Genomic DNA, 14,688 nt, shown 5'->3' with positions numbered 1-14,688 from the left:
ATTCATAATGAACTATCCAATTATTTGATACATTTGGATGACTAAACAATCTCTGATCTGAATTATTTTTGTAGAGATGATCTTTAAATGATGATTGAGAAAATGGATGATTCTTATTGTAAAATTTTACGATGAAAATACACTATTTATAAGAAGTGGATATGCACGTCCACCAATACGGTAGAAGCAAGTATTATCCTACTTATATAGTGCCAAATGACCTTAGAGCCTGGATTTTAAGTGTATGATGTGGATTCAATAGATAAGATGAAAGCTTAAGAAAATTGAAAAAGAGTAAGGTTCCGTCCATAGTTTGTATAATCCGTAAGAAAGAACGGATGAATCTCATTGACAGAGTATAATGCACTTGGACTGAGCATTTCCCTTGATTTGTTTACACTAAAATCACCATGTGGAAACAATGAAAAGGAGAAAACGCAGATCATTGACGGATTAGTATTTGTGTTTATCTTTTTCTTAGGCATTATAGTGCTTCAATTTGACTTTCTGGTGTTTGACATCAACACGTAATTGCAAATAATAACATTAATTAAGTAGTCTCGAATGACATTCATTCCTGTATTCACGATGACAAAATGCCATCTTTTTGTAAAGTTATATGGATAAAGTTTTATATGCATGGCGGCAGAGATGAGGAGAAGTGTTTTTACATTAGCAATTACAAACGGATTCTTAAATTAAGATCGGCAAGACATATTCCTTTTGGATTGCTTTTTTCATATTTTAGTTATCTTTGGCTCCTTTTGTCAAATAATTGATAAGTTTTGTATTGTTAGCTTTTGTCTTTTTTGTCTTTTGGACTTCTGATGTTCCTTCCCACTGTATATTTATTTTTTACTGTTATGTGCCTGTTTGATTTTTTTTCCTCATGGTGCCGATACCGTGAGTATCTGCTATCTTGTTGGTGGAACGTGGGTCCTTTGTGATTAGAAATTACATAATTTTCAAGATAAGTTTGTGATTTTCAGGATAAGTTTGTGATTGTAAAATTGTTTTGATATTTTCGACATATGCGACTGCTTGATTACATTTGTCATCTCTGCCTTATGTGCGATCTTGATGCATGGTTATTAATAAAGTTCAATTTGACTTGAAAAGAAAAAAGCGCTACAACCAACCATATTTTCGTGGATCACTTATAAAAGTTAACCTTAAATGAGTATTTTTAGATGAATTTTTAAATCTGACTATCACACCATGCCGTGTAGTATTGATTGATACGTTGTGTACCAAGAATAAAAGATAGTACCCTATGTATTATAATATAAATAGACGATAAGGTTGACATGTCCATTTTAAGGTATAATTTTTATTTACCCTTGACTTGTATTTTAACACTACCTTCTTTTGATAGCATCTCTGTAATTTTTATCTTTCTCTATCTACAAAAAAATTAATACAAGATGTCAACAAAACTAAATTACGACTATTCAAATAGAAGGTGAGGGCATGAGAAATAAGAGAATCCTACTCCGTCATTTTCATGTATGGAGTGGCTGGCAGATTTCCATTTTAATTTTTTTTTTCCCCTCTTCTTCTGAACAAAGTGGTTGGTAGCTATTGTTATTGCAATAGAATGTGGGCGCAGTGAATCTACCTTTGTTTACGGTTTCATTCTTCCTTTAGAAATTAATTCAACTCCCACTTGAAAGCTGAAAAGTGAAGATTTTAAATGTTCAATTTCAACATTCTCTCTAAATCTAGAATTCAAAATAAATTAAAAAAAAAAAAATGGGTGCATTGAATTGGGTTTTTGAGGGATTTTAATTCTTTAATGAATCTAACGGTATTCAATCATGATTTTAAGTGACTCTCTGAAATTCAATGTGTATTCAATTAAGATTTTAAGATAGTTTATTAAAATCCTTAGAAATTTGGGTGTATTCCATTAAGATTTTAAAGAAGTTTATAACATTCCAGGTGTATTCAATTTGAATTTGATTTTAAAGAATTTGAAAATGTTGAGGAATTTGAGAGAATTTGAGAGATTTCGTAGTGTATTTTAAGCATCCACAAATCTCATCTCTCCCCATGAGATTTCGAGGGAATTGAATCAAAATTTTACACGGAATCTCTACAAATCAATTAAACTCCTTCTATGGATTTATAAATCCATTGAAATATCTCAAATACCCAATTGAATACACCCAACTAGAAGAAACTAGGTTCTCATACTAATTATAGACTTTTGAGTAAAATTTACTCACTTTTTAAATAAAAATGTACCCTTTTTTAATTTAAAACATCCCCTATTTTAAAAATAAGAATAAAATATTTTATTTGAAAAAACTGAAATATTTGATCAAATTTCACACAGTTCGAATTTGAGGTTAAAAATCTTTGTATGATTTTAGGGAGGAATTATTAATTTTCATTATTAAATTTCTTATGTAATACTGAAATTTAACAGTTTGTGTTTCAATCAAAGTACTAAAATTAATAAGGTTTTAGTAAGTGTCATTGGATGTCAATGAAACTTCTTTTTCATTCATCCTTCAATCTTAGTATGTCAGAGTCAAGCTAAATTTCAGAATTTTCCCTATTTCACATAAATTAGAGTATATTAAAGGAGGTATTCATGTACAAATGAATAATAGTAGAAAACCAATTTAAGTAAACCTTAGTCGTGCCTAACCAGACCTTGAGTAATAACTTAGAAAAATAAAACAAATAATGGATGAGCCATAAAATATAGTTTGGTGCAGGAAATAATATTAATATTGATGTATTGCTAAAAATATGAGTTACTATTGCAAAACTCTTATTTGTAACACTTCTTGTTTTATGATTATTACAAATTGATAAGCCTCGATTTTCATAAAGAGAGTACAAAAAGATACTAGAGAGTTCTTTCTAGACAAATAAAAAAACTTGGTCTTGAAATTCTAATAAAATAAACTCTAGTACAGCTACTGCTGGAAATGTCTAATTTATTGCCTTAACGTTAAAATTCTTGGTGCATAAACGCGGAAAGAGGTTCATTGGGTTCTAATCAAATTTCTCTAGTGCAACGAAGCATATAAATTGTCTTAGTTGGCTTCACACACGTATGCCAGTCCCACTATGACTTTTACAAGTAAAACAATTACCATTACATAATTCCACGTACACAACAAAAATGTTTCACTTTTCATCCTATATCAAGTCGGCAATTCAATCACTTACGTTATGTTTGGGTGAGGAATTTTCAAATTTCAACGGATTTACATATAATGATGAAAAATAGTTCACCAAAAGTTAAATAGAAAGATTAGAAATGCACAACTTGATCATTACAATAGGCATGTGAGAGAGATTTGCAAAGTACTTAAAAGAAGTCATTTACAATCAATTTTGCATATCTTTGTAATAATCATGTGGTGCATTTTCTAATTCCTCTCTCTTTATTACTAGCACATTTTAAGGTTTAGCACATCTTCTTTCTTCAGCATAAATACTATCGTTTGTTAAAAAAAAAAAAAACGAAAAAATTCCTCTCATCCAACCTTTTGTAATCAACGTTTTTCTTTATTTTGATTAATTCCCTTGAAATTCAGAACTCCTTCACCTAAACATTCCCTTATAGTCCAACTAATTCAACAGTCAAAAGTTCCCAACTTCAAATCTAAAGAGGTTGACAAACAATGTGTTATCAGTTTCTGGAATAATTGATTGTGTTTTTTTTTTTTTTTTTGGGTAAACAATAATTGATTATGTTTCGCACTGACGAAATGCTTAAATCGAACATCAGCTAATTATCTTTTGTCTTTTCTCTAAAGGAGATGGATTAATCATTAAATGGAAGTGCTGGTGTACATGAACGTAGACGAAATATAGGCCTTTCGCGAGGTAATCAGATCGAGGATGTGATTGATTGATCATGTTATTGGTGGGATTTGGTCTCTCATTTTTATTAGTTTTTCCATTGATTTTAAAAAATAAACAATCATTTTATTGGATTCGTTTTGTTTCACCAGATATATAGATAGAAAATGCTCTGGATGTTGAAGAAAAAATATATTTGGTTTGAATGAATAATTCTCACTGATACGAGAAAAATATATACGTGAGTAGTTCTTGTACAATAAGGAAATTCTAATATTTAGAGATACAAGTCAATTAGTACTACAGTTTAGTGGTATTCCTCTTTATTTGTAAGTGAGAGGTATTAAGTTCAATTATTGTCAGAAGCAAAGCAAATTTGAATCACGTTATTGCTAGCCCATTATGAAGTTTAGCTCACTCCCCAACTCCCTTAGTCTAGATAATATTGTTTGTTAATATCTATATATATATACACATACACACACACACACACACACAAGAATGTTGATAGTTTTGCCATTATTGGAAAAGAACATGGAAAAAAAATTATCCCCATTATTCACACGTATTTGTTCGACTTTAATATGAAATTGTGTTTCAATATAAACAAAAAAAAAGATGCCAAACGCATTGTTAATTTATGTATCTTATGATTGCGGCCAAAGAAAGAACTCATCTCGGCCTTTGGGTTCTAGAGTTCGAAGACAAGACTGCTAGTTACTTTGAAGTTCATGAATCATCAGCATCGGGCTCGGCTGCTTCAATTATATTTGTGCAAATATAAGTGCGCCGAATCAGTACCAGACTATACCGACACAAATATTCATAGGAGATAAGTGTCTTGATTTTAAATGTGGTTCGGTTGCCGAAGTGCCTTTAAAAGTACTTGTGAATATCCAATCTTAAAACGGGTTCAGTTTTCAATGTGCCAACCGATGTAACTTGGTAACTCCTAACTTTGCTGAGAAAGCTAATGAAGTGACCTATTCCAACAAGGACTCAAAGAACCCTTGTTGATAGAGACTTGGATAGATAGTCAGCCGAACTTGAGTGATGTCCAATACAAATTGTAAGATGCTCCACGACTGTTTGACTCTATGGAGCTAGTGTTTGTCCGATACAAATTGTACGATGTTGCCAATTGTCAAGCACAGTGTTGTTCAATACAAACTGTAAGATGCACTTGACGAGGTTGCTAAACACAATGATGTCTAATATAAATTGTAAGATGTGTTTGACGTCTTTGGCAGTGTTTAGATTGGCCTAGTCATTGCAGCAAGCAGAGAGTATAGGAAGGGTTTTCTTTCTTGTGTCACAGACTCACAAGCAAGTTTTACTTTTTAGACTTTTTGATGCATAGATAACGTTTACAAGTAAGATTCATAAATAAGTAGAAACTTAACCAAATTATTCAACTTGTTGTCAGAAGTTGAAGTCTAAAAAGCTTTCATTCCCATAAATAATTAGAAACTTGACCAAATTATTCAATTTGGGATTTTATTTTCTAAATGGGTATAAAGATAAATGAATTGAGTTTGTAAATGTAATTTAAATAAAAAATTTGAGTTTAAAAAGATATTAATTCTTTAATTAAAAATATATATGTGCAGAGTGTAAGCTGAACTCTTTTCATTTTATCCCCTCATATTGTGGAAATCAAGACCACGGCTAACTTCAAGTAATTATCATGCAATTTATCTTCTAGCCATGCATTTCCACCAAGGCAACACGGCATGCAAATCATCTTTGCAAAGATGATAATCACTATCCCCAATACCATGTCAGTGTCGCATCAAGTTTTGTCATCAATCCAACTCTTTCAATTTTCGCATGGCGTCAGGAATCTAAAAATATATTCCACTGTTATTCCATCTTGATCTTATGTTGAATACCGAATATCTTCATCTTCTCTCACGTGGACGCACAATACCGAATTGGATTTATCCGACTCTCAAGTTATATATGCATCTCCAAGACAATTACTACAACGATTAATATCTGTAGTGATATCTAAAGAAAATATTAATAATCTAACGACCTCAATTAAATGGGTTAACAGTGCAAAATTGGGTCTAAACAATTTTACATTGCCGAAATGCTTAAATCAAACATTAGTTAATTATCAGATCATCTCCAACCTTTGGAATAAAATCTAAAATTTTTAGTTCAGAAAAGTTAGGCTTTAATCCAAAAACAACTTTTCTACTCCAATCATCCTGGCCTAAATTTTTTAGCACGAGGTTATTAAAGAATAAAAAATTATGTATACTTTTTTAATTTTATTTTATGAACATTTTAACCTAAAAATATTTAAATTCTGATAAATATTGAAAAATCACTAAATTTGGGTGAATTTTGAGTTAAATAATTTTTTTAATTATTTTAGCCGTTGAATTTAAATTTGGGTTGTTAGATCTTTTTTTATATCATTAGATTTGATTATATTTGATTTCAGTAGTTGGATTCACTAAATATATAAATATATAAATATAAAACTAAAAATTAAATAAATTAAAGTGGACTATTAGATTTCCAAGATCCATTTGAATTATGACCGTCAGATCACCAAAAAGAGCCATTGGGCTCGTGTCATGGGGACGAGCCCAACAACCCCACGTGGGTGGGCCAGAGAACCTGACGCTGCCAAGCGCATACTGACCATGCGTGAGTCTATGCTGGGCAAGTCCACTTTACCTCCCTTGTTCCACTCTCACTTATGGGCTCCACAATTTTCTTTGGCCTAAATCTTTGGTACTTACTCCAAGGGTTGGAGTTTGTCTCATTTCTTCTTTTTGTAAAGGAGATAGATTAATCATTAAATGGAAGGGTTTTTATCACAAATGTAATCCCTGAAAATAGGTGTCGCAAATTAATGTGGTCCTTCTCTCACAATTCTGTTAAAAAATCTGTTAAGTGTTGATGTGACACATAAATGGGCCCTATAAGTCCTTTTTTCTCACAAATGTTCTTTGAAATTAACCCATGACATCAAAATGGTCCATGAAATTGACTTGTGACATCAAAATGGACCTTGAAATTGAAAATTGATCGATGTAGTCCCTCAAGTAAGTGTCTCAAATCAATGTAGTTCTTCCGTCACAATTATGTCAAAAATTATGTTATATGCTGATGTGACACATAAATAGGTCACACAAGTCTAATTAAATTTAAAAAAAATTACAAATAGGCTTAATAATTTAATAGTTAATAAAAAATTGTCAACCCAAAAACCTAGTCCTGCAATCACCTCCGATCCTAGTCCACATTTCTATACCTCCTTCACTCTCTATTCTCTAAAAAGAAATCTCAATACACCCATCTTTCCATACTTCAACACCCTCACCAAATTGAACTTGGATCGAGATCACCTTTGATGACGGCTTGGCCCATTTGTAACGACTTATGGGACATCACCGTTAACATTTATGCGATTAACATCCTCACAATCTTAATCTTAGAGAGTTTGTTAGGCGCTTCCTTGGTGGTTTGGTGATGCAAAGAATGACGAAATCTGCCTTGAGATAATGAGGTTATAACTGAGGTGCGTCTATTTTTGGTTGAAAACTATTTCCACATCCTCTCTTAGGCCTTGGTTAAGCCTTGTGCCTTTGAAAATTTATGGAAGGGAGCTCTCTTCGGAGTAGGCCATACTATAAGAAAATAAAATTCATTGTGCAAAAAGATATTTAGGCAACTTTTTTAATTAATTATTAAACCCAAATCAGCATATAACAATTTTTTATTTTTTTTTGCAGAATTGTGGCGGAATGCTCATATTAATTTGCTACACTTATTTTCAAAACACTACATTGATTGTTTTTCAATTTCAGAGACTATATTGATGGTGTTGGTTAATTTAAGGGACCATTTTGATGGTGTGGGTCAATTTCAGAGACCATTTGTGATAAAAATCCATAAATTTGGTGTGGGTCACATCAGCACTTAACGGAATTTTTAACAAAATTGTAACGGAATGACCACATTGATTTGTGACATCTATTTTCAAGAACTACATTGATTAATTTTTAATTACAGAGACCATCTTGATGATGATGGTTAATTTCAATGACCATTTATGATAAAAATCTTTAAATGTAAGTGCTGGTGTACATCAACGTAGACGAAATATAGGCCCTTCGCGAGGTAATCAGGTTGAGGATGTGAATTGATTGATCATATTAGTTGGTGGGATTTGGTCTCTCATTTTTATTAGCTTTTCCATTGATATAAAAAAAATTAAATAAATAAACAATCATTACTGGATTTCTTTTGCTTCACCAGTTATATAGATAGAAAATGCCCTGGATGTTGTAGAAAAAATATATTTGGCTTGAATGAATAATTCTCATTGATAAGATAAAAATATATACATGAGTAGTTCTTGTACAATAAGGGAATTCTAACATTTAGAGATACAAGGCATTTAGTATTATAGTCTAGTAGTATATATTTTCACTTGTAAGCGAAAGATCTTAAGTTCAATTCTCACCGAATGTGAATTTAAACTACATTATTGCTAGTCTATTGTGAGACTTAACTCATTCTCCAACACCTCCTTAATATAAATAATATTATTTGTTAAAAAAAATTATCTAGAGATACAAGAATGTTGATAATTTTGCCGTTATTGGAAAAGAACACGGAAAAAAAATTCTTCCCATTATTCACACGTATTTGTTGGACTTTAATATGAAACTGTGTTTCAACAAAGACAAAAAAAGATTGCAACGTGGTTTGTTTTTCGTGATTGTGTCGCATAATAAGAAAACTTAGGTGAAAAAAGTCAAAGAAAATAGATAGAAAACAATAAGCCCAAGTAAGAGAATTTTTTATTAGAACCTCAACTGTCACAATATAAAAGTGCAAATGGTCTTGTTGAAATAGAACTAATTTCAAAGAATAATGCTAGAGAAATTAAATTTGTAGACAAAGTTTTGAAAATTAAAAGATATGAAAGTTGATAATTGATTTTTTACTTACACTTTGATAAACATACTTATTTCTATTAATGATACATTATTTAGTTTACAAATTTTATATCCAAATTTAGTTTTCCTAGTTTATCTAATTTCAAAAGGTTGGCGAATTTGTCTTGCCAACGAGAAACATCGCACACATGACTCGAATTAAAATGATAATTCAAAAAATTGTTAGATACAAATTGTAAACGGCTGATGAAGGATGACCTGTGCGGGGATGCCAGAGTCCAGTGAGGTTATGAGAAAGTGACATGCTGGTTTTCGTTAAATGGTAAAAACCAACGCCACAAGGTAATAAAGGTATCCTCGTTGCTTACCAACCAATCAGCGTCATAGAAAGTTAAAAACCAAATATTGTAAGATACACCAAGAAATTCATTTGTAATTTTACCTAGGTAATATTAGGAAGACTAAATTTATAGACTAAATTTTGTAAACTAAATAACATAAAATTTGATAATTGAATTATTACTTAAACGTTAATAAGCATAATATTTCTTATCAGGATACATCATTTATTTATAAATTTATTATCTTTAACATTACACTTTTACTTGGTACACACAAAACATCATGCTGGGGGCCATAAGAGTATGGCGCCACAATGAAGAAATTTTTTGTTATGACGGAAACATAAATGGTACACCATGTGTTTTAATAAGAATTGTGAGAAATTTTATTTTTTAAGTTATTAACTTTTTAACACATATATCTTACTATTTATTTAGTAAGATATGATGTATCATTCCGTATACCTGTTACATTGAAAAATCTATCATCACAAGGGTCACTTGCCTCAAGACGTGGGTTTCGAGATTTGATCTCATTGAACCTTGCAGAAAACAAGGTTATCAACATATAAAATAATATAACAAAAGAGAAGATAAAGCTCAATTCGGCAATTCCCATACAAGAGTATGAAATTGACAAGAGTACCGGTAACCACATATTAAATAATATAATAAACAAGAGCATTTGCCAAATTGCTAATTTTCACACATTTTTATAATTTCTATTCATTGATCATATTTAATTTATTATATTCGGAAGATTGATGGAAGAAATAGCAAACATATCTCAAATCTCTCGCTTTTATCAACCGGTTGATAGATATAGGCTGACTCCTAGAGACATTCGTATTACTTCATTTGCACTGATTTTTACACAAATGTGTAAATTATATTGAATACTCAATAAGGTATAGACCACTTCAAATCTTTGTTTTCAAGAAGTATAATCAATTCTGTAAATATCAAACAAAACTTGAACCCTCGTATGGCTATGTAATTTAAGAAAGCATTCTGATCTTTCCAACCAGGTCATGTTTGATCTTTAGTCAGTAACGACATAAAAAAAAGGTCTAGAATAATTTAAGTCAAAAATTAAAAGAGATATATGAAATACAAAAATAAATTTGTGGACAATTGTACCCTGTTAAATCTCAATTGCCTAATTTTTTTTCTTTTTAGAAGAGAGAAGATATTGACCAAAAATAAAAAATAAAAAATAAAAATAGAAGAGAGAAGATAAAGCCTTTGTTGATTTGGCAACTTTGCAGTCTAGCAGCAGCAGAGGTCTTGTCTTGTCTTGTAAAGCGGCTGCTCTGTTGAGAAGTCAGAAAGGGTTAGCCTGGCGGAAGCAAATTATCTATCCTTTGTTTGGTGTCCTTTATATTTCCTTTTATTTGTGTGATCTCGGTTAAGTTACGTTAATATTTTATATTCTTATTACTTTTTATTTTATTATCTTTATAAAAAATTAATATAAAATGTTGACGTGGCTTAACCGTGACCACACAAAATAGGAATGGATGAGAATGACACCCAAACAGGAGGGCAGACAATCTGCTTCCTAGCCTGGTTGGGCAAATGTTGGGGTCCTAAGGCCATCTCCAACTGAGGGCTGGTCAGAGGGCTCATTTTAGCCATCTGACCCTCTAAGATATTAATATTTTAATAAACAGTACAAGGCCATATTTGCTTCCGTCTCCAACCGAGGGCCATAGGGCTCGTTTTAGCCTTATCACAAAAAACCATCTCCAACCGAGGCCCAAAGGGCTAAACATAATTTATTATTTAAAAACTACAACTTAAATTCAAATCCAACGGCAAGTGACGTCAGCTAGCCATTGGATTTGCATTTTTTTTTTCTATAAATAGGGTGGATATTGGACTATAATTCACACAACTTTGAATTCAATCTATTTCAATTCAATCTTTTTCAATTCAAGTTTGCAATGAATTCCAACTTTGGATCCTCTTTGGATTCCAACTGGGGGTCCTTATACAATTCCAAATTGGAAGCAAAATGGGCGCAAATGAGACAAGAAAATGAGGAGTCTGATGAAGAAGTTCAAGTAAGGCGCAACAAACAAAACAGAGTAGCAGCTATGGCTGCGGCCATGGTGAGTCAGCCAACTGAGGAACAATCTTAATGGGGTGGCTTTGTTGCTAGTCGCTTTTACAAACCATGAAACAGAGCGATGACGCATGCCAATATGATGAAAAACTACTTCAACCCTAGCACGATGTACACAGAAGAGGATTTCAGACGTCACTTCCGGATGAGGCATCATGTCTTCGAGCGTTTACTTCGTAATGTCCAGTAGGTCAATCCATACTTTCAACAAAAGCGGGATAGAGCAGGCCGCCCTGGTTTCTCACCTCATCAGAATGGTTTCCGGGCATGATAGGGTCATTAGACTGCATGCATTGGGATTGGAACAACTATTCCACCAGAAGACAAGAGGCTTTAACGGAAGGTCGAGAAAGCCCACTGTTGTGTTAGAGGCGCTTACCTCATATGACATATGGATCTGACATGCTTTCTTTGGAGTCCTTGGATCCCAAAATGACATTACAATTCTTGGGTGTTCACCCTTATTTAATAACTTGACGGAAGGTAAAACACCTCAACTTGACTACTACATCAACAGCTGTCAATACAATATGGGGTATTACTTGGCAGATGACATCTACCCAAAGTGGGCGACACTTGTCCAAGCAATTCCAAACCCTAGGAATGACACAGAAAAGTTGTTTACCTTACACCAAGAGGCATACCGGAAAGATGTTGAGAGAGTTTTCGGTATTCTACAAGCAAGGTGGAAGATCATTAGCAAACTGGCAAGAGGGTTGATCGGATGATATTTATATATATTTTTACTTCGAATTCACTCGTCTTTTCTTAGTTAGTTCCTTATATTTTTGAGCTATTTACGTTATTTTTGTGTTTATAGGATTTGTTATGCAAAGAAAATAAAAATAGAACAAATGAAATTTTATGTAATAAATTCGTCAAAACTGTCTGTGTAGATCAGCTTTTAAATTAAATTAAAAAATATATATATAATAATGATAAATCATGATGATGTTTGAAACATCATCATGATGGTTTTGTTTTGTAGAAGAAAAGAAAGGAACGGATGGAGAAGAAGAAAAGAAAGGAATAAAAAAAGAAAAGAAGGAATAAAAAAAAATTAAAAGAAGAATAAGTGAGTCCACACATGAGGGATCCAAAGAAAGATATACGAAAGAAGAAGAAAAAGGAGAATCCAAGGCGTGAAAGGGATAGAGGCGGGAGACAGAGAAGACTTGAAAAAGTGGGAAATAAAATAATAAGATAGGAAGGAGAGCAGCACGGACAGGGGGAGGGAAAACAGGAGCTGCCTTCGGGCAGCGTAAGAACACAGGGGGGATGCTGGCGTGACAGCTGCTTTGCAGCTGGTCAGAGGGAAGCTGCCAGCGCAGCTAGGGAAAGAAGGTGAGACGGACAGCAAAGCATGAAAACGCAGATAAAGGGAGAAGACAGGGGGGAGCTGAGACGGGCAGATAGGCGCTGCTTTTGGGCAGTGAGAGAGCAGCTCAGTGGAAACGCAGACAGAGATCTTCATCTCTTTTTCGGTTAAATCTTTCCAAATTTATATTTTATTTTTGTTTTAATAATGTGTAATTAAATTTACCTTGGCTAGAGGTTAATTCAAAGCCATGATTATATCTGTAATATGAATTGATTACCTTCGGTTGTGATTTCATAAGTTGTGATTTCAATTTACTTATCCGTTCGTATAAAAACTGATTTGTGTATGTTGGTTGAGAGTGCACGCTTAATTTACATGCATGAATTTGATGCTAGAATATAAGTGAATTTCACCTAATCGTTATGAACTTATTTTCACAAGTAGTAAAGGTTGCTAGTCACAATCACGTTAAGTAAATTCTTGGCAAGAGTATCATGCTTTTCATAGTTACGAATGCCTCGTCAATGCTTATAGTTTTCACAAAGTTTAATGATCTTTGATTGTATCTCTATTGTGCTTTTCACGTAGGGGACTTTTGAAGAATGTTTTGAATTGTTGTATGCGTTTTTCCGTCCAATTCAATAACTTAAGGAAAACTTGAAGATTAAAAAAGTGCTGTTCACGGTTAATCTGGAGTATTGAGATTCACAATTTATTGAAAGAACAACTGAAAATCAATTTAGGTTGCATATGTGTCATGTGTGGAGAAGAACCCTCTAGCCAGTCCGTCATTTATCATTTTACCTTAATTTTATGTTTTTGTCAATTCTGTAATTTAGTTAAGTTTAATTTACTTTTCATCAAAACCAAACACCCATCCATTATTAAATTATATTATTTATTTAGTTTTCTTTATTGTTAGTCTTTTAATTTAATTTCCATCCATTGCAGTTCCTAGTGTCTAATTTGATTGTTTTCATTATTTTGAGTTATCCTAAGTGTGTTTCGAGTTATTAGAGTTTTTAGCCTAGTTTTGTGTCCTTGAGTCTTATTTAATATTTTTTAAATTAATTTAGAATAGATTAGCAATCCCTCCTAATCCCCGGCCTAGAACGATACCCTACTTACATCTATACTACAATTGTCAAAAAGAGGGTTTAATTTGTGTGTCAAGAAATTCACGCATCAAATTTTGGCGCCGTTGCCGGGGATTAGTAACTTTGCTAATCCTTTTATTTTTGTTTTTGTTTATGTTTATATTGGTGTTTGTGTATTTTACTTTTGATATTTGATTTATTTTTCTTTCTTTGATTTTAGGCACAAATGGAGCTGAGGGAAATTTAAAGGAAAGATGCGTCCGGCTAAAGACGTTAAATCAAGCGCTTCTTGGGAGGCAACCCAAGCATTCAACAAAGGGAGACTTTGGAATCGCTAACCCAATCAGATTTGCATTTTTACACCCTTATCTTTACTGCTTTCATTTTGTTTTGTTTAGTTAGTTGTGTTATTTGTTTGATTTCTGTGAGTTTGTGTTATTTAGTTTAAGTATGGGGGAAGGTTAACCAAAGTCTTTCTACTTTAATTTACATAAAAAAAAAAAAATAAAAAAAAAAAATGATATAATAATAAAATAAAAAAAAAAGATAAAATTTAAAATTAATGATAAAAAAAAAAAAATTACATAAAAAAAATAATAAAAAAAAAAATTTAAATAAAAAATAAAAAATAAAAAAAAAAAAGTACAAATATTTTACAATGATGTAAACTAATAGTATTCATTGGTCGGGTGGTGCTTCAGTAGTAGGCGGGGCTTCAGCAGTCGGCGGGGCCACAGAAGGAGGAGGCAGCAGAGGTTGATCAGTTGGAGCTTCACTACGCGGTGCCGCTCCAGAAGACGAAGGCAGATGTTGTTGGAACAAACCCACAAACCTCCGATGATAAAGTAAAATTTGACCATCGGTGTCCTGCATCTGGTCAATCTTCCTCTTCATGCTGGTGGCATAGCTGTGTGCGAGCTTGTGCAATTCCTTATTCTCATGCTTGAGCCCTTTAATCTCTTGCTTGAGACTCTGTATTTCAGCCACCAAGGATTCAACGTGACGGGTTCGGGCATATAGGCGTTGGGCCATGTTGGATACGGAACCC

Source organism: Malus domestica, chromosome 16 (assembly GCF_042453785.1).
Source record: "Malus domestica chromosome 16, GDT2T_hap1".
NCBI classification, from domain to species: domain Eukaryota; kingdom Viridiplantae; phylum Streptophyta; class Magnoliopsida; order Rosales; family Rosaceae; genus Malus; species Malus domestica.
The sequence above is the reverse complement of the archived record's forward strand: the minus strand, read 5'-3'. Positions refer to the sequence as shown.